The following is a 24,863-nucleotide window of genomic DNA, read 5'->3' as shown; positions in this document are numbered from 1 at the left end:
CTGGCCCGTTGCAGGAAGTGCGGTAAGTGTTTCTCTGTTTCTGGGGTGTTGTTGCCAGCAGGGCCACAGTACACAACGTTGCAATGTGGCATGTACCAGGAGGGCAGGCCTGCATATACGGGAACATGTAGGAGTGCTAGGACGCTCGGGGTCTTGGCACATGCATGCCAGGTGTGATGTGTATCAGTCTTGCGGATGCATGAGTCTGTTGCTTGGCCTCATTCGCAGAGCGATCCAAGCCAGCCATGGGCTGGACACCTGTGTCCACCCTGTCCGGACCATTGGCATACACCCAAGTGGGTGCACACCTTCGAAGGCCAGCCTCGCGGTGTCATTGGCATGGTGCTGGACATGCGCGGAGGGGCATTAGAATGGTGTCCCGTAGTAGTGCATGATATGCAACCGTGCAGCGCACACAAGTGTGGATGCCCGTGGCAGGGCGGAGCAGCTATGTGGCAATGTGACACACAGTGAGTCCGCTCATGTGCATCGTGCTGGGCATATCATCCATGATTCCCAGGGTTGCAGATGTCTGACCACACCCACGACTGGCCTCTGTACGTGTATGCATGCAGCTGGCGAAGTCACTGTAGGGATGAAAGGTCCTTTGTCTGTACTATCAGGTGGTAGCACATCTGCAGCTCCGAGTAGGAACTTGCATGTGCCCAGCACCCCCTGACAGGTATGATAGCATTTGCTTGCTACTCTCACACTACGCACTGCCTGGCATGAGACCAACGTGTACATATCCCACACGCAGTGGTCCATGGTCGTTGTTGGCGTGAGTGATATGGCCTTCACACTTACTCCCACCCCACCCAAGGCCTGCACCCGTTGCACACAGACACTGCTCATTGCACCAAGCTGTGCCATTTCATCCGCCAGACTGCCTCAGGGCAAGCCAGTGCAGCTTCAAGCAGAGCCACTGACGCAATGGCAGCCCATCCCGGACACATGGTCTACTCCAGTCACGTGGAGCTGTACCGTGCACGTCTGTTGCATGTACTGGGGGCACTAACGTTGGCAGTGCTGCCGAGCAGTTACCTTGTGGGCTTCCGCCTTGCGCACGTCACATGCGTGCAGCCTGTGTTCATTGTCGCTCGTGCATATTCGAGTGGTCCATGGATGTCGGCCTCTCCAACGTAACGGTAGCTGACCTGGATTTCGATGTGTGTGTGCGCCCCCTGTTGGACCAGGAGTGTCACCAGGATGACCACTTATGGCATGCATGAATGTTCGGCATGCAGCCTGGAAACTGGACCTGGGAGATTGCACAAATCGTCATGTGCAGTGAGCACATTGAGCCACTACCTGATTGGGCTTTGGTGCACATTGGGTCCAGTGGTTGGAATCAGCAAATCTGTCCTGGTCAGCTGATGGATTACGTCGACGTCATGTCAGATGTGGTGGACGACGATCGATCACAGCTGCACTCACATTCATGGACGAGTGACAATGTACCTGCAGTCACAACTGGATGTGAGCCATTGCACTTGTCACGACACATGGTTGCATGTTGTGGATATGGTCACAAGTCCTGAGACGACAGTGGACATGGCTACATTGGCCAGGACTCATGTTCCAGGCGCGGACAACCAACGCGGGTTGGCACTGACTTGTGATTATGAGGGAATCCCCCGAGACGGACATGGGCGCTTTCCTACGTTTCTCATTCAGACATGCTGCTGCATTGGTCTGCATATCGTGGCACTTATCTTGGCCGTACTGACTCGCACTTGTTGATAAAGTTTCCACACTTTCACTTGTCTCCAACTGTGTTGTGTCTTGATTTGTATGCCAATGTGTGTCACGTACTCACTGGCTCATTGCTATCCGTGCATTGCTACCCCATCAGGACTGTGTGTTTGTACTTGTGCATTATCATGTCCCTGTTTCGTGCTTTGCCAGATGTGTATGGCTGCTTCCCGGCCACAGGCGGGTGCACTTGTGTCCTGTGTTTGGTTGTACAGAAGTTGGTGTTTGTACCAAATTGTGTTCGATGTTGGGGTGCTCTGCTTCCTATGTGTGTGTGCTGCATTGTGTGTGAGATGTCCCTTCAGCTCTGATTTGGCTCACCCTTCTCCCTTTCAGGCAGTGTTGTGTTCACTTCTGTGCCTGTTCAGTGGTGTGACATTGCCGGGTTGTGTAACTTGGGCTTGGGCACCTGGTTGGTGTTGTTGCTCTTGGGCATGGTTTGTCTGCAGTTGTGCTGTGCTTAGTTGTGCATGTGTGCCATTGTGCCCATCTCCCCCCGTCCCCCAGTCCCTGCTGGTTCCTCTCCTTGTTGCGTCTGTTGTTTTGGGCAGTTTCTGGGCCCCTAGTCCTGCCACCATCTCCAGACTGATGTGGTGGACACCATTTCCTCCATGTCATCCAGCACCTGGTGTGGCGTAGGACTCACACCTCCGGTGTGCAGTGCTGCCTTCTTGTTGTTGGTATGTTTTCTTGTTTGTGCCTTTCACATCATTGCTGGAGTTCTGGTTTTGTGTCATTGTCCTCCTCCGCTCTCAGGCTGCATTCATCTTGTCCAAGTTGGCCTGCCATGGACAATGTTTTGTTGCCAATGGGTTTGGTGGAGTTGTCTGCTGCCTCGGGTTGCCTCCATTGTGGTTGGCTGTTGTTTTCTGTTTGGTCTGTCTTACTGTTTTCAGGCTTTTGTTGTGCTTATTACCTCATGCCGTGTGTTTCGCGGTCCTGGCGGTGCTTATCCCTGCTTTCCTCATCACGGATGGGATCATTGCATGTTTTCTGGTGTTCTGGTTTGTGTTTTTATCTCCGTCGGGGTGGTTGTATCGCAGACATTGGCCGCGTTTTCGGCGGACTATCGCATGGTACCGCCATGTTGTGAATTCCACGTTAATACGGGGTTATTTTCCCACAATGGGCTGCGATGTGTAAAGTTGCGTTAGCAGGGTTTGTTGATTTTTAGCACACGTTCTTGTGAATATACCCCTATGGAGATTAGTGATTGTTATGTTTGTATGAAATTACCAGCTTCAGTAGCAGAGGAAGTCACATATCATCATTTACGATTAACGTATGGTATTTCATGTAGCATATTGACAAGTTTATTTTATAAAACCGGAAAACTTCAATATTATTATTCAAACTTAGATGTAATATTTTCAGAAATTCCTATTCGAAAGAATATGACTCCAGATGAACAGTTCATGGGTGAATTTTTCTTAACCATAAAGTCAATAGATATAGCAAAGGCACACAAGAATAACCTAACATTCTCATTACGAGAGGAAGAGAAAGTGTTTTTGAATTTAGTTGAAGAAAGGAGACAGGATTTCCAAAGAAAGGCTGCAGAAAAGAAAACCATATACCACCATGGGCTGAGAAAGAAGGAATTTATACAGCTGGCAAAGCTCATGCTGCGATGTCCCTAGACTTTGCAAAGACAGGGAAAACCTGCCTCCATAGATTAAAAACAGACTATAACAATGTATTTATTGGTTCCAGTGAATGTGAACACATCTTCCTGATTCTGGGAGGTTAGGATTAAAAAGGGGAACAGATCCAGTATTTCCTGGTGTTTACTACGCGTGTGGAAATAATGCTTATTACAAGCTGCCTGCACGGTGGTACAGGAGTTGCTACTTCGGAATAGTATTTCCAAAGATATATCATGTCAAAAGAATCACTGGAAGCAATGAAAACACTAATGAACTAACACGAAGAAGGAGAGCTAGTTTTTCAGAAATAATAGGTGACATATTTGGTGCATTGATACCTTCAGTGGGAGTCATTCTTAATTCTGGAAGAATCTGTCAATTGTCAACAGTAGTTGATCGTCTTTCGACTGATACTGATGGAGGTGTCTTGATGATTAATGCAGAAATGATTTCAATTAGGTCTATGGTTTTAAAAAATCGAATTGTGCTCGATTTATATATTGGGCAAAAGAAGGCAGAGTCTGTAAAATGATGAAAGTGCAACATTGCTGCAATTATATATAGGGCTCCCGGTTTTATGGTAATTATTTATTTGCCATTTCCATCTGTATTTATCCATATTTCTTTTTTGGGCATTTTTTCTGTATTTATCCACATTTATTTTTGCCACAAGCAAAAGACGGGGCTACAGCTAGTATTTTTCCACATTTATTTAAATTGACAATGCACACATGGGCTCGGTTGTTATTGGTCAACACTATGCATTCATCTGAAAACTTTGCCACTTGCAGAATGTACCAAATATGTAAAAGTGCTATCACAAGCCATTTGTCTCAGAGCCTTGCAGTTTCTGTCATCTGCAGAGTACCACATCCTCTTCCCCACTGAACACCATACTGCCACACTGAGAGAAACTCACACTACCTTCAGGTGAAACCCAATTGTGCCTCACCAGCGCTAAAGCTGTCCCTGGCCATCACTATGAGGATTGATGTTTTGTGTGTGCAGAAGAGAACAAGCATTTGCAATGCAATAGGTCTCGCATTTACGCTAGTTTAAGCTATTGGCATTGTAAATGACAATGCCTTTTATTTATCTGTTTTAAAAACCAAAACATAAATAAAAGGCATTGTCATTTACAATGCCAATAGCTCAAACTCAAGTAAAAGCGAGACCTATTGCATTGCAAATGCTTGTTTTTTAAAGTGAGTGCATCAAGTAGGAGGACAGAAAAACAGACTCAACAAACTGTGAAAAAAGGTAGTAGAAGCTAATGTGTAGAAAACCAAGGGCATACTCACACACACGGTAAACGGGGCCAATCAAATGCTGTAAACGTTTGCAGTGAGCACGTTTGCAAACGTGGCTGAGCCTAACCACTTTACACTTATTTACAGAATTGAAAGCAACGTATAATATTTAAATATGTTTTCAATTTTTAAACAATATCCAAAAAGTGGATCATAAACAACTATACACTCAAACCAATCATCGTACAGTATCAAAACAGTATTGCCACTTAAACCTGAGAGCGCGCTCATTTTACTGTGGTTTACCTTGTATAATTCCACTGAGCCGCAAAATGAATAAAATAAAACTGTACTAAGTGTCAACGATGGCAAGGTATTATGATCGGTGAAGCCAGTTACTCTGTTACCAGGAGTGTTTAGTCTTTTTCAAAACAGTTTTAGATTGCACCAACAAAAACAACTTCGAATAACTACAAAACAAAAATATTACCACAACGTTGTTGAAGTTAGATGATGAGTACACCAAAACAAGCAAGGTGAGGAAAATATCCCCAAAGGGCACAGGCTACACAGTCCAACGCCCCAGAAGTGGGCGTCGTGTCGTTATCACGGCGCATCAGGTCTGCCTGTGGCCTCTGAGTGGCACCAGATTAAGAAGGGGAGGGGGGAGGACAGCTAGCCCAAGGGGATAGTGAGGGGCCAATCCCTGGGAACCTGGGACGGAACGACTGTACATCGAACTCGGGAGTGAATGTTCCACCATAACCACTGTATTACCCCCCCCTGGACGTCATGCAGTCTTTATCCTCCACAGCAGTGGTCTCAGGCTTTCCACGCCACAACCATCAGGGCAATCATATGTCTTCGGAGCCCAGTCCCAGGTGCCCCAGGGTTTAACGCCCTCCCTCCAAGACACTTCCCGGAGAGAGCTGCGTTTGTCCAGTCTCGAATTGACTCGCCGACCCACTGGGAAAGCAGGTGCGCAACAATGGTGTGAATAGAGGCTCCTAATGGGACTCTGGCAGGGGCTCTAAAAGGGGCGAAATAACAACAAAGCCTCATTAACAAGCGGTCTTTCAAAGACCTGTGAAGTACTCGGGTGCGGCTGGCAGCTCTGTGTGCGCCCAGGAAGCTGTTTCAGCCCGGGCTGCCACGTTTTGTGTTACTGTAGGCAGGTCTGCTGGAGCACGTCAGCACAGCAAAATGCACTAGTATGTTCCCGTTTTTAAATATAAATACAGACAAAGGAAATCTTGTTTTCCGTCTGTATTTATATGTAAAAATCCATAAAAACGGAAAACCGGGAGCCCTAATTATATACCAGATAAAAGCACAGAAATCAGAGGGTATATGAAGAATATTACAATACTTCAAGAAGAATTGCAACCACTGGAGGTTGATAGTGTATGGGAGAAACTAACAAAAGTATTTCTTCAATAGTGACTTGGTTCACTAATGTGGGAAAAGGTCTTATAGGTCAAATAATCCTCCCATTAATTGGTATAGCAATAATAGTCTTAACAATATTAATATGGTGCAAAAGTTGTAGAAAAGGTAGGAAATATGAAGTAAATGGAAAAGGAAAGAAGAGAAAATATGAAGAGATTCAGCTGGATGAAATGAACGGAGAAGTATATAAAAGAATAAAAGATTTGAAAAAAAAGGATGAGGACAAGAATGAAAAGAGTGGAAAGGGAATTGAGATGTGCTAAAGTTGGCATCTGATTGGAATGGATAATTTTTGTGATGACTCAAAAATGCCATCAGAGAGGAGATTGATGGAGCAAGGACTCGTGGAAAAGAGACTTGCTTGAAAGCAATCCTCTCATGTAACTTCTAAAATTGTATTAACTATGCATTATGTAAATTAATACGCACCCCACTTGACATAAAAGACAGAGAAGCTTGCCTACGTGTCTTACTAATAAGTAACTCGAGCGAAGTTCTAAAATGGCAGCTAATGGGGAATCTGTATTACACATGCGTCAACTGCATCTACGCAGTATGAGGAGTTGTCGCTTGGAGGGAATATCTGGCGCATGATCAGACACTTTTAAAATGGCTGCTTTGAAGCTCACATGCTTTGCATCTGCTTTGCAGAAACTAAACTAAGCTATTTTACTAATGCTAACGTGGGAAGAGTATAAATGATTAAAGGGGAATAGAGTAGGTATAGGTGGTATACTGTGAAACCATTTATTTTTTAAATTAATAGTTGTCTTCCTGACTTTTCTATTAGTACTGATTTTGGCCTTTCATATGAATCCAGAGTCTATTAACCACCTGACCTCAGCGCATGCCCGATGAGACTGGGACGGAAGAGTGACGCAACTCTTGAAAACAGTCCAAGGACGCAGAAGATACATACCCTGGGAACCAGCATCGTAGTCCTCTGAATGAATAGAAAATATGATAACATATACTTTTGTGTCCAATAAAGATGTGAATACGGGTGGGAATAAAGATTTGTGAATAAAAATTAAGGGGTGGGATCTTTGAACAATGGACTGTTAGACTAAAGCAGAAAATAAAGTATGGTGTGGTGATCTTCTCCCCTTGTCTGTCCAATCAGAGTTAGTATTTTCATGATATTGAAACATCAATGGGTGGTACATGAACAGAGAATGGTATAATTGAGGTAGTCTTAGTTAGTGAGACGAAGATTTGCTGAATGCTGCAGAGCTCGGGATGCTGTCGGAGTGATTACAGAACCATCAACTTTAACAAATTAATTTAGAATAAGATCGCGAAAGAATCTCGAGGAGGAAGAGAGTGTGAGAGAGGGGTGCTACGCAAGCGTCGGTGCTAGAGAGGTCATTTATCATGTCCTGATTCCTGTCCTGAAGCCTTTGTCACATGATCTTTCCCGAGGGACCCTTATCAACTCCTTGGACAGGGGGTTGGTTTTCACACCATCCTAGGTAAATATATCTTCGCGAATGAGCCGATGTACTTTTCTCTCTATCCTCTCCTTTCCGAGCATAAGTCATTGCAAAAGATAATATATGTGTTTGATGATTGATTAATTGAATCTTCCTTCCTATGAGTAACGGAGACTGTACTGTACTTTGTAAGTGGTTCACATGAAATTAATTTAGATAAAGATTTAAAACTTTCCCAAGTTTGTGGTCATTTCAACAAATGTGAGAAGATTATTTTATGTCATTTCACCATTAACTTGTTCAACTAATGGTCCATCGACCAGAGGAAAGAACGCTTTGATCAGTTGAGAATAAGAGGTAACTAAACTTGAAATTTCAGCAATCAAACATAAATAAACTTAGACTCCAGCAGTTGTTACCAGGCTGTGTGAGTAAGTGTGTTTATGGGCCCAGGTGAGTATATGGTATTGGAGTACATGTTGCTGGTTCACCGCTGGATCACTACTGTACCTGTGCTCATGGGCTCATGGGGAACGTACACTTGAAGATACAGGACACCGGGCAGCACTTCTGGGTCCCTGGGCACTGGCCGTCATTTACGCATACGTCAGGATAAAACGTGAGGTTTTCGCAGTGGAAATCCTTTTGAGGGCACATACCAAACTTCTCTGTAAGTAAAACAAATTCACAACATCTCAAATGAGTCGATGATGCAAATTAATAATCACCACCAAAAACAAAATCGCCAACTGTGAACTTCATTTGAGAGCTGCACGATGTCTTCACACATAGATTTTCAGTAGCAAAAGCATCCTATAAATTCCAGAATACCTTGGAGAACGACAAGGACTTACTTGTTTCCTACGCTGGTTGAAATTACTAACATAGTAATTGAAGAGATGTGTACATCACAACACACACTCATCGCAGTCTCAGTTAGACACACCCCTGTGGCACGTATAAACAGTACAATACAATATTGTATTCATGGAATGCCTTACATATTCAGCTTCTTTTTAAGCATACTTTTTGTCATCAACGTAACGAATATGGTCAACTCAACATTTCATTTCTCACTTCTTTTCAGTCCCAAGAGTTGACGCCACTCCTCACTTTTCCATTGCCTCAAGTGATATTGCATGTTATTGTAGACATATTTTCAATATAACATTAATCATTGTTCTATCATCTCATCTAATCCTTCTCACCCCTCTCCTGATTGCAAAACTACTTATTTCATCACTTGTGGGTAGCTATGATGTTCTCCCGTTTAACTGAATCTGCTCTTCTGCTGATACGGCTCCCACAATCTCCACCTCAAAATACTTTGAATAGTAGCCAATGATCTTGAGAAGATGAGGACCATCCAGAAGAGTCTCAAAATCTGCATGGGTTATTGCCCATGGATAAAGTGGGATTTATTCAGTAATGATGGGAACTGGCAAATGGGGAACACTAGACGTTTGGCAATGAAGGCAAAAGCCCCACTGTGTTCTCCACAATTTAGTCTAAGCTGGGAAACCAGACTTTCTTCTTTGCTCTTGCTTTTCATAATTCACTGGATCAGGGAATGTGTAGGTGCATGCCTTACAAAAGACAGTCATAGGACAAAACAGCTAGCTTATGTTTTACGTTGTGTAGGGACAAGTGAATCTGCTGTGTGCTTCTGGCTTTCGGGTTTATAGGCCAGATACCAGAAGTCTCCAGTTCCCTTTTAGTTGCATGGATGGCAAACTGCAAAAAATCGTCTTGTTAGTGACTTGGAATTCTTTTAGTGACATTGGTATGTGAGACATTTGACTGACATATTCGTTCATTTCTGCATCATCTTTCATCTTATGGGATGTAACTGGCCAAGGATGTCTCAACAATTAGTCTACGGGGTTCTGAGTCCTAGTTGGTTGATTACAGAAAAAGAATATTCTTGAAACACAAGAATTTTGAGATGGTGGCTGAGAGAATAACCCACAAAACAGGGGAATTAGCGACTTGTGGTCTATGTTGACACTAAAAAAATGTCCATTAAGATACGGATGGAAGCGGCAACACCACCAGTGTATCACAATCTCCTCCTTTCAATAAGGGAATAACTGTGTTCAATCGGAGTTTGCACAGATGGCTGGTGGATACGCACCATACAACTGCCTCTGAGACCGCACTGCTCACAATCCTATTGAACTGCTGTTGACTGATAACTCTGTATCTATGGATGGGTTAAGATACTTGAGAGTTTTCTCAATTGATAGAGCACCCTCATCCTTTGCGTTTTGGAATGCTACTTGCTGAGTTTCACTTCAGGCCCTGACGCTGTTGACTTTGTTAGTTTCTGTCAGAAAGGCAGAATTCTTGATGAACCTTCCATAGAATGCTACCACACCAAGAAAGCTTCTAACCTCAGATGGGAGGAAGTGCTCGCTAACTTGATAGTTTCCACTTTCACCAGGTCATGGGCAACTCCATCTGCTGAATACTAGTAGACATATAAATTGATGTTCTACTTTAGGTCTTCACATTTCTTTTAGTTCAGTGTGAGCCCACATCAATTTAGTCTCTGAAAAACAAACGTGAGACAAGTGTAATGTTCCTATAGTATTTTGGCATGTACCATAATGTCATCACTGACACTGATGTTGCCTGTTCAGTCCAGTCAGTAATTCTCTAATTGTGTTCTGCATTAATGTGGCCGTGCTGGATTTGCTGAAGTGCAGTCTTTTGATACAGTAAAGACCATGGTGAGTAAGAACAACTATGATGTGTCTGTAACATTGAGCCAGAAGGAGCTGGGGACAACCAGAATTTGAATTGACTTTAAGAAGCCAACAAGACCCATGTACTATGAAAAGCAGGTCATCCATAGCTGAAGTGAGACCGTATTCTCTATTATTTGTGACATTTGGGAGGCACAGATCCACACCTTTGCACACTTAATCAAACTAATGTGCAGATGGATGGATATGTGATTTTTCTACAGCGATGATTTATGAAATCCCAAGGGTGGGCCTATCAACACATTCAATTATGTCAGCTTTTCCAGGTTTCAGATGTTTAGCCTCTAATTTGGGCCTTAAGTGAAATCCTACTCATCACTGGCTCAGTGCCATAGGTGGGATGGTTTGGTGAATGGCTAGCCTTACAATTTGGTCTTGTACGCGCCCTATCTCTTGGAATAGATTATTGACTTCTGTTAATGGGCTGTCCAAATCATTTGCTTATCAGACTGCTGTTTGCAGCTGATCAGGGTGCCTGATCCTTCTTGAGGGATGTACATTGTTGTCACTACAGACTGGCCATTGTGAGTCAGTTTGGTTGTAAAGATGCCACAAAGGTAACGCTATTTTGTAGCCGCAAGCATAGATTCGGACTTTTGTAGGTTTTAGTTTGGTTAAAGGTTCGAGGGAACTGAAGTAATCTTTTGTCATAACATTTATTGATGCACCAGTATAAATTAAAGCAGTTATTATCTGCCTACCTCTTTGCGCTTGAGTTTGGGATTGAGGTCAACCGTGGTGCGTTCCTCATCCCATGGTGTGGACAACACTTACTGCTCCATCATCCTCTTGATTGTCATCGATGTCTTCATTTCTAAGGTCGATGATACAGGTGGAACGATGTTTACTGCTTTCGCTGAAGAAGCTATGGTGCAGTAGGAGAAGCCACAGACTTTTGCAAAATAAAGTGCTGGACACTTCTTCCTTTGAGCAGGACTTTCGATCAACGAGGAAAAGTGACACAACAATGCCCTTAGGTCTTCTATTTTTGATGTGGGGGTGTGTTTGGAGCTTGTTGCAGTGTTGGTGATTTGCTTAACAGGTTTGCCCTTTACTCTTTTATTGGGGGCTGACTTCATTTATGGCACCCTGATGTTGGAAAATTCTAGAGCCTCCAAAAGTTATGTTGAACAAAGGCTTGCCCCTTTTCGTAAGATCTAACTTGAAAATTTGAATAAACTGCTCCCTGCTTCTGTCTTGTCTTGTAGAGTGGACATGGTCTCCAGTGCTTAAAGCCGTCCGTGCACTGTAATGATGGATTCAGCCAATCGCTGCTTAGCTGGACCCAGGAGGAATCTCTCTTAACCCAGGTTGGTTAGTGTATTATAATCTTCATTAATAGTATTTCCTGCTGCACTATAAGTGTTTGCTGATACTGCTTCAACCATCACATGTGAAAGTTTGAAGATGCCTTCTCTAGGTAAGAACAACAACATGAGTCTCTTCTTATCCTCGGGGACATCAGTGGCTGCAGTAGACATTTCAAGGCAGTCTACCTATTCGGGGGCCTGAGAGGAGGATGTGCTTGAGATTTCAAATGGAAGTGATGGCTGGCATAGGGTATATTTCTGCTGTTTGCACACTCCTATCAGTCTGTTGTCAATGGCTTCTTAGAAGGTCTGGCTGCAGAAATAGTGATTTCAGAATTTTATTGCAATGGAAGGATGAACCATCTTTCGGTGCAGTTAGCAAATTGTGCAGTCACTTGCTCAGTTTTAGCTATGCCTTATGTAATTGATTGACCCGTGGGCTTCAAGTAGTTCCGGTGCACAGCACCCTCTAGTGTAGCACCAGTTTGGTGAGTCTGTGTTCAGCAATTTTCCTGACATCCTGTGTCACAGTGCACATGGAGGCGCTGTGTTTTAATGGCTCGACTTGTGAGCAAGTTGACACCAGAACATTGGCTTCTATTGGAATTCTCAAGGGCATATTATCAAGCCCATTATTGCTGCTTTACCGGCAGTTTTCTTCCGCTAAAATGGCGATAATTTTAATGCTGTTTGTTAATAATATGCCCCATGGCGATAAAAAATCCAGCGATAGCGGCATTTTGGAAGGTTATCGCTGGTAATGCAGCAATAAAACTACAAGGATAGGGATATCCTTGTTGATAGCCCATGGTGGATGTAGCCATGTAATCCACCTCCCATTGGATTACATGACTAAGTCTGAAAATAAGCAGACGTAAAAAAGCAGCGTTGCTGCTTTTTTTTGCCTTTAACAGGGTTAGTGTGAAGCTTGATAATAGGAGAAATGTCGTTTAGCGACATTTATCCTATTATTTTGCTCTGGAACGCCCACTTTGCATCTCATTAGAGATGCAAAGGGAAGCGTAGTGAAAAAGGGTGCTAACATGCGATTTTGCATGTTAGCACCCTGTTGTTGATAAGGCGATATTTTTATCTCCGCTTCTTTGGCTTTTAAAGCCAAAAAAGCAGAGATAAAACCCTTGTTAATATGCCCCTGAATTTTTCCAATCAGACTCCCTTCAGTTTGCGCCTCTTAACTCTGTCCGAGGGACATATTCACAAGAAAATTTCAGAGCGAGGAGATGTGTCAAATTTGCCTGCGCTGTACTCCAACATTTTCAAAACCCAGGGATGCGTCATATTCACAAGAATATGGCATAACCCTGTGTTTCCCCTAGCGCTGGTGCAAAAAAAGCTGCCTAGTGCCGGCGCAGGTACCCTGCTGTCATCCAGCAGGGGTGCCTGCACTGCAGGGATGATGGTTTATGTGCAGGAAGGGGTACCTTCCTGCACATAAACAATCAATAATGGCGATTTGCACATTCTATGTGTGCTGCAGAATGCGGCACACATGGAAGAGCCTGCCTCAGCCTTGTAAAGCTGGGGCAGCATCAAAAAGCAATGCGTGTTGTGGTGGAACGCCCACAGCAACACCCATTGCATGCCCCTTTGCCACAGAGGATTGCGCCAGAAAGGGGCATATTTACAAGGTGAGGTTAAGCCATGCAAAGTGGCATAGCGCCACTAGTAAATATGGAAAATGGCACTACACCACCGGAGCGTCAAAAAAAGTGACACTCCCGCGGCGCTGAGGGCTTGGAAATATGCCCCCAAGTTCTCCATTCGTCTTTTCTTGTATCCCTCTACTGTTAGGCACATGTATCTTTTTCTTTCTTTTTAACGTCTCTCCTCTTTCTGCCTCTTTTATTTCCCTTTTTATCCCTCCCGCTGTATTTCCTTCTAATTTGCTTCTTCTTCTGTTTACCTTTTAAATTCTGTCTCTCCTCCTCTGCCTTGCTGTTCTTGTTCTTTATTGCTTTTGTCCCTTCTCTACCTCACTCTCTTTTATTTGTCTCACCGTTTCACCTCTTATCCCCACCCTTTTCTTACTGCCTCTATTGGTAATACTCTTCTCTCTAGCTCACTTTCCTCTTCCTCTATCTTCTCTGTCCTTTCTTCCCTCTTTATTACTTTATGTCACTTCTTTCCTAAACCATCCTGTCTTCTTTCTTTCTAAAACCCATTGTTCTGAGATGCTACTGTGGGTGAATGAGGGGACTTTTTACTGAAAATCTACTGGCACTCCTTGGTCTCCACAGATACACAGGAAAGCATCAGAAAAGGCTATTTGTAGCTAGGGTCAAAGTTATTTTTTGGCACCTTTGCTACGTTCAATGGAAAATCTTCACAAGTTCATGGTTTTAAGTTGTTAGCTTTGAGACATCCGCATGAATATTTTGAGTTTGTCAATTTACGTTTTGTTTATCCTTATTTCACATCAACCAAACCGTTCTGCATTCCATTTATTTCACATAAAACTGATTAATCTCACAGGATATAGCCAAATACTGGGGTGCACAACGCCTTCCTACGTTCACAGAATTTAAATCCAATATGGATTTATACATGGCTACGGAAAAAGTGGTTTATAAAGCAAGGGGCGGCCCACGTAAATTCTGGCAAATTTGGGCCCCATGGTTGAAGTATTACAAGCTCGATTTGGATGTAGAGGGGGGAGCCCTTGCACTAGCTCACGAGAGGCCTGGTACTGGTTTATAAGGAACGATTTCCCGCCCTCTGTTAGCGAATGGACTTTTAGTAGAATGGTCATATGTACTGTTCGGATTGTCACTGTTGATGGGTATACACGCTCTCTCTTGAGCGACCCCTCTGCAAGATTCATTGATTATTGCTGTACCTCCATACCCAATGTTGATCATACACTTTGCATTGAAGACTTCTTGTCCCATCTGTCAATATTGTTATTGAATTGTATAAAAAGAAAAAAGAAAGTTCAAAAAAAAAAAAAGGTTCATCTCCTTCACAATGTTATTTCATGCAGAAGCTTTGCAAACTTCCTGAAGGGGGAGAATTGAGAACTTTGCACCCAACGGAATGGCCTAGTGTTTTGCAGGGCTGCGGTCAGTCAAGATATCATATTCTTTGTGGACCCAGGGTCCAGTATCGCCTGTAATACCCGGGACTCTCCCTGCTCTTCTGGTAACGTCGTCCATACATTCCGGGCAGGGTGCGAAATATTTGCATACTATAGAGATTGCCCCTCATCTATACCAAAAATGCATACCCATTTCTTACCTGGACATGATGACTCCATTCAAGAAGAGAGCTCCTGCTCTCCTGTAGCCCCTGGTCAGCCACCTTCATCAACGGAGTCCTATATATGTACAAAAGGGCGTTTACACCAAATTGGAAGGAGCCTGGCATGGGGCACCCGATGTATCACCTGTTCGACCAAAAATGGAGTACCCGCTGGAAGCGCATGACCACACATGAGTAATTTAGGTAGATCAGCAAGCTCGACTGTGCCAGAGAGGAGCTTCTTTTCCCAACTGAGGCTTCCTCACACCACAAGGTGGCGTATTGCAACAGGCCAGCCAGATGGTACAGTTTAAAGTCTGGAAGGCCAAGACCTCCCTCACTGGGGTCTAATTTAAGGATCTCAAGGCGGTCTCTATTTCTCTTACCTACCCATACAGGTGTTACCAGTAGGCTATCGATACTCTGAAACAGTGAGTGTGGCTATGCGTGAAAGGAGTTCTGCAGGGTGTATAAACAGCGGGGCAGTAAGACCGTTTTGCACAACGCCTCCTTGCCCATAACTGGCAGTGGCAGGGTAGTCCAGAATTGTACTGAGGCATTGAGTATGGCCATCACTCTGCCAACATTTAAATCATATTGTTGTTGTTGATCATTAGCAACCTGCATTCCCAAATACCGAAAGCTCACTTTCTCGCATTGCAATCCTACTGGGGGGAGTGCAGTAGCGATAAGGGCTGCCAACGCCACCAAGAGAAACACCACTTTTGCTGGTTGACCCGGAGCCCCGAGATATCTCAGAACTGTGGCATCAGCCGAAGGAGAAGAGGAACCATTTGTTACGGCTCCACCATGTAGATTATAGTGTCGCCAGCATACAGAGACACTATATGCACTGTATCGCCCACATGCACGCCCCAATCGCACATCTCCGCCCTAAGGTATACTACGAGGGACTCTGTAGCAAGAGTAAAATGGAGTGGTGACAGCGGGCATCCCTGACTTGTACCTCTCTCAATGTGTAATGCCTCTGAGACCATGCCACCTCTAAACACTCTTGCAGTTGGATTTGTATACAAGAGCCTCACCCATGACAGAAACCTCTCGCACAGGCCCATACGATGAAACACACACACAAGTACATCCAGGATAAGAGGTCGAAGGCTTTCTCTGTCTCTAGTACTATCAATGCGACGCGCAGTTCGGTGCCTCAGGTCGCATGCAGCACGTGGGGAAAGATGTTTTAAGTACCCCTGGCAGTCATAAAACCGCATTGGTCATCCAGGACCAAATACATTTTCACCTGGCTCAATAGAAGTGCCAGCACTTTAGGCAGCAACTTCACGTCGACATTGAGCATGGAAAGGGGTCTGTATGCTCCTGGGTCAGCTGGATCCCTGCCTGGCTTAGGGAGCATAATAATAAGAGCTTCATGTATCTGGTCAGGCAGCGTACCAGTCCCGGGAGCCTCGCGTTGCATTTCGAGAAGAGCAGAGAGCAAGGAGGCAGAATCATTTTGGTAATATTTAAACAGGTGCCTGTCTGGACCTGGATACTTTCCTCTAACCATGTCCCTGAGGGCTTCCTGCAGGTCCTCCAGCACAACATCCTCCCCAAGACCCTCTGCTTGAGCTTCCATAAGTCGGGGAAGCGCAATGCTGTCTTAGAAAGACATCGCCCCGCGACATCTGTAAGGACTGGGGCTGAATATACCATCCGCAAATGGTCATGAGCAACATATTAATTGCCACCTGTCCAACAATCATTGTGCCATTATGGTCGCGAAGGGCTAGGATAAATGGTGAGGGTGCTCCCGGTTTAGCAGCCATGTTAACATGTGATCTGATTTATCGCTGTCTCGATGGAGATGCTGGCGGTAACCCCTTTGGACATGACAGTCTAGTCTGTCCCAAATTGCCTCCACCTGTCTATTTCCCTCCACCTCCCGTCATCTCGCCTGTCACTGCAGACTCATGAGGGACTCCTCTGCTACCTGCAATTCTCTCTAAAGTTTTCTCCTTATACCATGTGCTTTGCCGAGACTCTCGCCACAGACTACCAACTTAAGCACTTCCCATTCCGCCCCTCGTGTATGTGGTGAGTTCCAATACGTATCGAAGAAGCCCCTCAATACATCGCAATTTCTATATTGAACTCCTGGTCTTCTAGGACCTCATGGCTCAACCATCATAAGGGGATTCTGGGCCTATGCCTTCGAAAATCGCACTCCAATAGCAGTGGGGCATGATCAGATAGGATGTCACGCTCTGAAGTTTTCAAGTCACTGTCATTGGGTAATAAAAAATGGTCTAGTCTGCTATGCGCATCGTGGGTGAGGTATAACAGGAGAACCCTCCTACCGAAGGGTGAAGCTCACTCCAGATGTCGAGCAATTGTAATCTAGTCATCATGTGCACGTAACCTAGCCACCATGCAGAGCTTTGTACCCATCCGGGGCGGGCGTCGGTTGAGCCAACCATCGAGCGCACAATTAAGGTCACCTGCCCAAATTATAGGAAGCCCAACATAGGGCAATAATTCTGTCTCTAGGGCCCTGAAAAATTCACCCTTAATAGTGCTTGGAGCTGATGTGTTAAGCACACAGAGCTCCCGGCCAGTTGATAATCCATGTATAAGTATGCAGCATCCTATCACCTCCGCAACCTGTCCACGCAACTGAAACGGGACCCCGGAGCCACCCACATGGATACTCCTCTGGCATGGGATGAGTAAGTGGAGGAGTAGAGCTGTCCCCTCCATTTTTTGTGGAGCTTCAGAGCTTCCGCCTCCAGCAGATGCGTCTCCTGGATGAGAGCTATGTGTACTCCAGCCTCTGGAGATGTATGTATGTATGTATGTGTCTTGTAAAGCGCACTGCTGCCCTGAGGCGTCATGGCGCTGTAGACCGCTGGGGAACCCGTCCTGGCTATCCCTGTGAGATGTCCCTCCTGGGTATCTCCAAGGTGAAACCAGGCATCCCCGGCGAATGTGAGGGGCCGTTGTGGAGATGAGGCAAGCTAATGCCCAGAGTTGCCGAGTGTGTTCCTGGTTAGAGTAGGTACCGAGGCGAGAATTATCGAGTCCGTTTTGACCCTGGTCCACGACCCTGCCACGTCGGGAATTGAACCCTGGTCCCTGGCCGATTCTCTGCTTGCGGATCTGCCGCCTCTAACCAGTGAGCCACACCTCTCCACAATAGGTGTGAGTTCTGTATCTCTTCACAAAAGAGTTTAGCCGCCTCACATTCCACATGAGCAATTACACAGAATTACCCATTACACAATGTCCTGCCCCCCCTACCTTCCTCTCCCACATGCATCCCCCCCAACCCCCTCCCGACTCAGACATACAATGGATGCTGTATCAACAACTAAATCAAACTGTATGCAACTCCCCCTAGCCCACCCCGGGGAAACACTTTGCAACATAACTAGTGCCTTCCCAAGCATAATGCTACACCCACCCACTCGATAACAATACCAATTGACTACAGCGTGTGTGTGAATATCTCTGACAAGTAGGAATTGAGGTTATATTGCAGGGGCAGAAAACAGTCAGACCCAATCCGAAGGGGCAGTTAAATCAGCAGTTCTGCACCCTAGCACCCCGATGTTCCCACACTGTGAGTCAGATAACCAAACACGCCACACTTTAAGAAGAACAGAGGGGGAAAAAGAAAATTGGAATGGGGGAAAAAAGGAGGGGCAAGAAGCCACTTGGGGGTACAAGCCCATGCCCCTCTATCAGTGCCGCCACCGCCCCCCATCCCACACTATTTAAGGTTAATGCCGCAAACATCGGGTACGGCCAGTGGGGCTTCAACTAACGAAACAATCAGTCCAAAAATCCAGCTGGGTGCCAGTCGCCCCCAAACCTAACATTATACCTGCCTCATCAGGGTCAAGGTGCAAGTTAGTTCTACAGCATCTTCAGGGAGGCCACCAAACCTGTGTCTAAGCTAGGTTTCAGCCATCTGCTCACTCACATGTTCATGGGCACCCTCCGAATCTGCATCCGCACATAAGGTGGCGGCAGCAGTAACAGCCTCTACCAAAGCCCTGGCTACCTCGCACTCCCATCATTGTGTCTCCAAGTCCAGAGTACCTTCAGGTTGCACTACCACACTCGCAGCCGATCTGAAACGGAGCTTCTGCCGGCTTCTTCTCCTCAGAGTAGGCGGTGGACAACCAGCGTGACACAGCACATCTTGAGCCTGTCCCTCGGATGCCGAGGGCTGATGATCTTCACTATGAACTTCCAGCCAATCCCAAGATTCTTCTGGCAACATAAAGAAGTGGGAACGGCCATCTTGCTGCACCTTAGTTTGGCGGGGTGAAACGACATATATTTCAAGCCCATCATTCTCAGTTTTTGTGTGATGCCACTAAAGGACTGTAGTTGTAGCTGGACTGCCTCATGTAGTCAGGAAAGATACGTGTGCGACTATTCTCGAATATCGGGTCTCTATGGCTCCACACCCCCTGAAGGATCGCATTCCGGTCTCTGCAGTTGAGAAATTTTGCTATTATAGTTCTTGGTGGAGCTCCCAGTTTCGGGGGAGGACCCAGTGATCTGTGGGCTCTACCTACCACAAATTTGTTTTATAGCATCACTGTGGGGAGTGCCATCTTAATCCATTCTTCCAAGAGGGCTTCTGGGTGCTACCTTCAGCACCCTCAGGGAATCCCACAGGTTGTAGATTACATTTGCGGGTACGGCCTTCTGCGTCCTACATCTGTGCCTCCAACCTGCTCGAATGCACTTCAAACGAGGCCACTGATGCCTTCAATGGATAGATTTCCGTTTGCAGTTCCTTGACCTGTGACTCCGTTTCAACAGATCGTTCCACCACCTTACACAGGTCAGTTCATAATAGGTTCTGATCAATGTCCATAGATTTGATTTTGTCCTGAACTGCGAGGCCATAGGCCTTGATCACCACCAGTTTCTGGGTCCCCAAGGGTTCAGCCGAGGCTGTGCTACCTCACTAAGTGTCTGCAATGGCACATTACCCACACTCTGTGCCATAAACTGGTCCGTCTTCATCTGCTCGGTGCCCCTGGGAAGTTTGTCCTTACCCATGGCACTTTAGGGGGCTGCAGCTTTCACGTGGGGCGCAAAGCAGGGGGGCATCTTCCTCAATCTCTGCAGGATATCCAGCTAAAGCATTGCCACTGAGGTCGCTTCTCTAGTCCTGACGTGCTCTGAAAAAGGATCACCACTAGTGAAGCAGGTTGCACCCTCCACCAGGGGTCAATACGGGTACCCCAGGGGCAGCGTCACTGAGGACAAACAGTTTCCAACCTCTAGTATCCCCCATATGTCAGAGTCAGTGCTGCCAACCTGGCCCCACACAAGTATGCATATGTAGTGCTAGGCTGTCATGCGGTTGTAAGGGCAATGCTCACATTTCAGGTCCAGCCAACAGTTATAGGCCTTGCTGACTCGTGTCACCAAGGGGTGACAGGACACCTCAGTCAAGTCCAGGCCCCATCTACATGGTCCACACTGAAGCCAAAAGGGTTCAGCCCACAGGATTGCAGGCCATGTCCAGGCCAGTACACCACCGACTGCTAGTTCCTAAAGCTCCTTTTCCCACCACCCAATTCCCCATCAAAACCCTCAAGATTTGTAGTCCGGAGGGGTGGGGTTAAACAAATGGTAGAAGTTATGTACAGGTGGGCACGGTATGCTGTTATGGCAGCCTCCAGTCATGTGCTTGTTTAACACAGGGGTGGTCCAGAGTTCCCAGGAGTCACAGTCCAGCCCTACTCCATGCACCTCGACGTGTGGGGGGCGGAATGACCACCTTTCAGCTAGGCCTCTGCAGTCCGCCGAAAGTCACTTGTGTCAATCATGCGCCACACTCTATGCAGCCCGATGCCACCACTCCCTGCCACATACATCTATGCCCCAGAGAGCCTGGAGCAAGGTCCGTTGCCTCTACCCCCTCCCAGTTTCAGAAGGTGGGGGGTTTGTGCAGGTGCCACACCTCTGGGGTCCCCTGCAGCGAGGTAGTCACAGGAGGCAGAGAAGTGCCAGGGACCTGTCCCAGGCCGCAAGCACCGTCTGCAATGCGACCCCATGTCAGGCGGAGCGCCGGCTTCCCCACTGCACAGCCTCCATCCTGATATCTCTTCAGCAGAGTCTTCACAGGGCCTCCACACAATCTCAAGAGGCTGCCCCGGTATGGAGATAGCTCCGGACTTCGGTAGGTCTCTCCACGGGCTGGGGTGCCAGAGCACTGCAAAAGTCCTGCGGGGGATGGTGTCTCCCAGGTGCCACCCTGCTCTGGAGTACTTTCTGGGGTCAAGGGGGGGGTCAAGGGGGCGGCAGGATTATGTAGGATATTGATGTCAGGCCAGAGACCTTGCTTAGTGCTGCCGCCCGGACATCTTATTGGCCATGCCCCTCACCTGTCCTCCATTCATAATATATAAAGTTGAAAAAAATGAAAATAAAAATTTGTTTTCATAAAAATCTTTCTCCCCAATGCCTACTCTATTGCCTTTAAGAGAGCATGTAAAATTAAAGATAAACTGGTACATACAAGACCTGGGCTGATATCACCTTTATCCATGTAAACTACTCCATGAGGGTTTACTGACAATCACCAAAATACCAGACCTACAGACCTAGGGAAGAACACGCCCTGGGCACTTCACAGGCACACCATCCATGACGGTGAAGAGGCAATAGACCTCATCGAATGTCCATGTAAACTACTCCATGAGGGTTTACTGACAATCACCAAAATACCAGACCTAGGGAAGAACACGCCCTGGGCACTTCACAGGCACACCATCCATGACGGTGAAGAGGCCATATACCTCATCGAATGTCCATGTAAACTACTCCATGAGGGTTTACTGACAATCACCAAAATACCAGACCTAGGGAAGAACACGCCCTGGGCACTTCACAGGCACGCCATCCATGACGGTGATGAGGCAATATACCTCATTGAATGTCCATGTAAACTACTCCATGAGGGTTTACTGACAATCACCATAATACCAGACCTAGGGAAGAACACGCCCTGGGCACTACACAGGCACGCCATCCATGACGGTGAAGAGGCAATATACCTCATTGAATGTCCATGTAAACTACTCCATGAGGGTTTACTGACAATCACCAAAATACCAGACTTAGGGAAGAACAGGCCCTGGGCACTTCACAGGCACACCATCCATGACGGTGAAGAGGCCATATACCTCATCGAATGTACATGTAAACTACTCCATGAGGGTTTACTGACAATCACCATAATACCAGACCTAGGGAAGAACACGCCCTGGGCACTTCACAGGCACGCCATCCATGACGGTGAAGAGGCAATATACCTCATCAAATGTCCATGTAAACTACTCCAAGAGGGTTTACTGACAATCACCAAAATACCAGACCTAGGGAAGAACACGCCCTGGGCACTTCACAGGCACGCCATCCATGACGGTGAAGAGGCCATATACCTCATCGAATGTCCATGTAAACTACTCCATGAGGGTTTACTGACAATCACCAAAATACCAGACCTAGGGAAGAACACGCCCTGGGCACTTCACAGGCACGCCATCCATGACGGTGAAGAGGCAATATACCTCATTGAATGTCCATGTAAACTACTCCATGAGGGTTTACTGACAATCACCAAAATACCAGACCTAGGGAAGAACACGCCCTGGGCACTTCACAGGCACACCATCCATGACGGTGAAGAGGCCATATACCTCATCGAATGTCCATGTAAACTACTCCATGAGGGTTTACTGACAATCACCAAAATACCAGACCTAGGGAAGAACACGCCCTGGGCACTTCACAGGCACACCATCCATGACGGTGAAGAGGCAATAGACCTCATCGAATGTCCATGTAAACTATTCCATGAGGGTTTACTGACAATCACCAAAATACCAGACCTAGGGAAGAACACGCCCTGGGCACTTCACAGGCACACCATCCATGACGGTGAAGAGGCCATATACCTCATCGAATGTCCATGTAAACTACTCCATGAGGGTTTACTGACAATCACCAAAATACCAGACCTAGGGAAGAACACGCCCTGGGCACTTCACAGGCACGCCATCCATGACGGTGATGAGGCAATATACCTCATTGAATGTCCATGTAAACTACTCCATGAGGGTTTACTGACAATCACCAAAATACCAGACCTAGGGAAGAACACGCCCCGGGCACTTCACAGGCACGCCATCCATGACGGTGAAGAGGCAATATACCTCATTGAATGTCCATGTAAACTACTCCATGAGGGTTTACTGACAATCACCATAATACCAGACCTAGGGAAGAACACGCCCTGGGCACTACACAGGCACGCCATCCATGACGGTGAAGAGGCCATATACCTCACCTAATGTCCATGTAAACTACGATACAATGCCGTGACCACTAGAGGGCTGAAGATACGAGAAGTGCAGGAATAGAAGATGCAAATGCCTCACTACAAAATGAGAACTCACTTCACAACATGAGACAGCCCAAAGGGCATACTAAAGAAAAAAACACATCTTGTTGGTCAAACATGAGCAAGAACAAATTTACTAAGGAAAGACCAGAGATGGATTTTCAAGCTGAAGATACAAACACAATTCCTAACCAAAGCCAGTCTGTAGCAGGCATTACAATGATCCACTATATGATGCTGACATTACTACTTAATCATCCTAGCACCGTATTACACACACTAGGGTTTGCTGATGAAAGTTGTCAGTATTTTCTATGAAGTAAATCACCCCAGGGATGGTCTTATTCCTGTGATTAAATGGTTTTTCTTGCTGTTTGTTTTCTGCACCTAAAGTTCATGCTATACATACAAGGTATTTGATAATAGTATACATTTAACTAAATAAATGCCTACCTGTTCTCTGATAGGTTCACAGTGAGCCATGAAGTCACTCGTGTTAATTGCTTAGAATGCAAGGCCTGACTTGAATCTGCCCCCAACTAACACCTATTAAGCAAAACACTTCTTGACCTCAGGAAAACACTACAAAGATTGATTTTTCTTAAACTTCTTGCTTTAGTTGTTATGTGATTGCTTTTAGCGCCAAGATGCCCACAGGTGAACAAACGCTGAAATAAATAATACATTGGGTGCACCTGTAATACACCCAATGACAGCACACTCACTGCTAATTTTTGCTTCCATTGCAGCCTCAGAGAGCGCGGACAAGTGGTAATCAGTCCTTCAGCCTAGCTTCACATTCAAACACAGCTCCTGGACACTCCTGTGGAGAGTTGCATGCTTACACTTTCTCCCAACTCTAGAAAGAAGCTACCCATGTCTTGCAAGCATAGGACTTGCCCCTTTGCAAGCCTTTTGTATGAGCTGAAAGCACCAATGGCTCCCTTGGGATGAACATGCACACTACTATCCTTGTACAGGTGTGTTTGCCAATGCTTACTGAAAAGTACTTCAAACTTTATTTTCTCACAAAAAATACATTCACAAACAAGGTTCTCTGTTTCACCTTCATGAGCTCAGAGATTTCTATCAAAAGTTTTCTGTCACTCATCTTGATTGACAATTAGACAGCGTTTATAACCTGTGATTCCAATAAAAGCTAATGGAAAAACATCTCACTAGAAAATAAACTTTTCTATGGGTTCACAGGGTTCTCTTCCGGTTTAGCACGTTGATGCCTCCTGACTTAACGCGTTCTATAAATGCCACTATTACAATTACTGCATTTGAAACAAATTTCCTTGAAAGGAATAACATTTGGCCGAATCTTTGTTTGTTTCTGTCAACTTTCTACCCATCAACCAATTTTTAGAGAAAAAAGATCATAACTCAAAGTATCCAGTGACTGTGTGTTTCTGTAAAGTTTAAATATGGTTAATATATATAGGCCAAGGAGTATTGAAGAATGAGAGGGTGTATACGTGTCTGAATGGATGATTTAGTAGGTGCGTGACTGACTCTATAAGTGAGTGATCAAATGTATCTTACTAAATGCATGGGTTAGTGACTAAACTGCGCAAATGTCTGTATCAGTCTGTC

General features: G+C 45.7%; 1 long non-coding RNA gene across 1 annotated transcript in view; it reads right to left on the bottom strand.

Moving 5' to 3' along the window:
* The window catches only part of LOC146822229 (uncharacterized), a 159,869-nt gene that overhangs the window by 36,500 nt on the left and 98,506 nt on the right, over nucleotides 1–24,863 (bottom strand). Inside the window, exon 2 of the long non-coding RNA XR_014963250.1 lies at nucleotides 8,044–8,201. This is a non-coding gene — a long non-coding RNA (uncharacterized LOC146822229). The remainder of the gene's footprint in view (nucleotides 1–8,043; nucleotides 8,202–24,863) is intronic.

Source organism: Triturus cristatus, chromosome 6, assembly GCF_964204655.1.
Source record: "Triturus cristatus chromosome 6, aTriCri1.1, whole genome shotgun sequence".
In the NCBI taxonomy this organism is placed as follows: domain Eukaryota; kingdom Metazoa; phylum Chordata; class Amphibia; order Caudata; family Salamandridae; genus Triturus; species Triturus cristatus.
Note: the sequence above shows the minus strand (reverse complement) of the source record. Positions and strands in the feature narration are given on the sequence as shown.